Raw genomic sequence first — 3,270 nt, 5'->3', positions numbered from 1 at the left:
ATAACTTTAAACTAGTCTTAACTTTAAAGAAATACACTCTATACATTGCTAATGTGGTAAATGACTATTCTAGCTGCAAATGTCTGCTTTTTGGTGCAATATCTACATAGGTGTATAGAGGCCCATTTCCAGCAACTATCACTCCAGTGTTCTAATGGTACAATGTGTTTGCTCATTGGCTCAGAAGGCTAATTGATGATTAGAAAACCCTTGTGCAATCATGTTCACACATGTGAAAACAGTTTAGCTCGTTACAGAAGCTACAAAACTGACCTTCCTTTGAGCAGATTGAGTTTCTGGAGCATCACATTTGTGGGGTCAATTAAACGCTCAAAATGGCCAGAAAAAGAGAACTTTCATCTGAAACTCGACAGTCTATTCTTGTTCTTAGAAATGAAGGCTATTCCACAAAATTGTTTGGGTGAGCCCAAACTTTTGAACGGTAGTGTATATCTGCAGCTTATAGTCCGGTGTGGCTAATATATATGGAAATGTATTGTGTGTGGCTTATATGCCACTCTATAGTCCGGAAAATACAGTACTAATGCATCAGATGTTGACCTTACACAGTATGTCCAACTTACTTTAAACAGATGATTATTGACGTACTGATTGATCAAAAAAAAAAAATCATACGTTCTTCAAAGATTAATCCTCCACGAGGCCAAAACTAATCATGCTTTCTTTGACCGCCGGTTGAACTGAACTTACGATTAAAATCTGCATCAACCAGCCAACCGGCCGCAGATAAGACAAAAAATATATACAAGAGGACGACAGAGCTTTTTTAAACTGACAGCCGTTTTTTTCTTTTTTTTTTTTTTCCTCCGTTTGACATTTTCCTCATCTGCACTTGTATGGAAGCCAATTTAGAATCATTCCACCCTTGGTCAGCCGTGCTGCAGAAGGATTCCCTTGTGCAGGACGCCGGCGGTCTCTAGGCAGCGCTCATCCCTCCTTTCACTCCCCGTGCTGGTAAGCTGGTGTAAAATTGGCCCCTTTGAATCTTCTCCACAGCGGATTCCTCATCCCCGGCAGACGGCGCGCGCACACGCCAAATCTCCCCTTAGTTTGTGTAACATGCTAAACACGGGGCCAACGTAACTTTGTTTTGTTTGTTTGGACCTATGGACGAAGCTCCCGGCGCTGCGGCCTGTGCCAGCGTTGTGGATTACGGCAGTGGTCCCCAACCACCGGGCCGCGGACCGGTACCGGGCCGCACAATTTTTTTTATTTTTTTTTTTATTTTTATTTTTTGTATTTTTTTTTAAATTTTTTTTATTTTTATGAAATCAACATAAAAAACACAATATATACATTATATATCAATATACATCAATACAGTATGCAGGGATACAGTCCGTAAGCACACATGATTGTATTTATTTAAAAAAAAAAAAAAAAAAAAAAAAAAAAATTAAATACCCCCCACCCCCACCGGTCCGTGGGACAAATACATTTTCAAGCGTTGACCGGTCCGCAGCTACAAAAAGGTTGGGGACCACTGGATTACGGGACATATGGAGGCCCAGGCACGCTCATACATCAGGCAGGAGGCTGGTAAACAGACTAATTCAATGGAATGACCATATAAGGCGGTGGGTCATGCGGCTCTCTAGTGCCGCCCTAGTGGCTCCCTGGAGCATATTTAAAAAAGGATTTGAAATGGAACATTTATTTTGTTTTAGTATGTGTTTTTGTTTGAGGACAAACATGACACATACCTTCCTAATTTTTTAGAAAGCCCACTGTTTAATACACCATATTGCCAAAAGTATTTGGCCACATGCCTTTAAATGTTATGGTATCCTGGAGTATTCAAAGTTCCTTTCACTGGAACTAAGGGGCCAAGCCCAACTCCTGGAAAAAACAACCCACACCATAATTCCTAATTCCACACCATAGTCCGAAATGTAGCGTTCTCCTGGCAACCTCCAAACCCAGACTGGTCCATCAGGTTGCCAGATGGGAAAGCGTGACTCATCAGTCCAGAGAAGGCGTCTCCACTGCTCTACAGTCCAGTAGCGACGGGCTTTACATCAGTGGTCCCCAATAGGGATGATACTCGAAACCGGTTTTCCCGGTTGTTTGATAAGAAAAGAACCGAGTCCTCGGACTCGAATCCCTTTTTGAGAACCTGTACCCGTTATCGAGACCACTATAGTAAAGGAAAAGAGTTGATTCTTTATTCGAATCCCGTCCCGACCAGAAATGCTCCGTGGGACATCACAATAAATGACGACACGTAGCTCAGTCATTAGGCGCAGATAGCGAAAGCAGGAAAACAATGGACGGGAAAAAGCGCTCCAAGGTGTAATAAAGTTCAAAACCAAAGCTATAATCCATCGAATAACTTTACTGAGAGATTTGAGCAGGGTAAAACACATGACCGACACTTTTACGACCAACCGGAAACATAGCAACCAGGCTAGCAACGCACCTCCTTTACGGCAGCTGTCGCAACGTTCTTAAAACAACCGCAGCACATACATATATATACAACACATCTCCCTTTTTTAACTTTTGTTTTTCTTTCCTTGTAAACAAAACAAAATCACACTGTATATGTGTTGTCTGTCTAATTATAAATAATGCAGACGAGGCGTGTTGGCTGAGTTCTTGACGTTTACTTTCACAGCGTGGCAACATGCAACACTTTTCGGGGCTACCGCGCATGCTCGTCACTCCGTTGCATGCTGGGTAGTGTAGTTGTTATATTCTCTAGCTCATAACATTTTTCCCCCATAAAGAAATAATGTTAACTCAATAAAGTGTATTTCTTTTTTTAGCTTTAACTTTTCATTTTTTAGCATTGTAACCACATTTGCAAACAACTTTTCTCTTCATAGAATGTTCTTTCAATAAAGAAATAAAGTGCAAAAATGTCAAAGCATCATAACAAACAGTTATGTCAAATAGCAGCAGAAGTGCACTTTTTGGAGAGCTGTATTATTTCCAGTTTTGTGCCCAAGGGACTGATTTTATTTAACACTATATTATTATTTATACACCTATAAGACAGCTTGTTTTTGTGTTACTGTATATATTTGTTTTTCTGAAAAATCCACTTAATATACTTTGGGTAACAACAGTCAATATTTATTTATTTTATTTTATTTTTTAGGTGGGTAACAGTCAATATTTATTTATTTATTAGATTTTATTTTTTTATTATATAATAAAAGTGAGCTTTTGTTAAACCAAATATTGTGTTTTTTTTCCATATACAACAACCTATCTGGACTCCATAAGAGAATCGATAAGGAATCG

Source organism: Entelurus aequoreus, linkage group LG25 (assembly GCF_033978785.1).
Source record: "Entelurus aequoreus isolate RoL-2023_Sb linkage group LG25, RoL_Eaeq_v1.1, whole genome shotgun sequence".
NCBI classification, from domain to species: Eukaryota; Metazoa; Chordata; class Actinopteri; order Syngnathiformes; family Syngnathidae; genus Entelurus; species Entelurus aequoreus.
Note: the sequence above shows the minus strand (reverse complement) of the source record.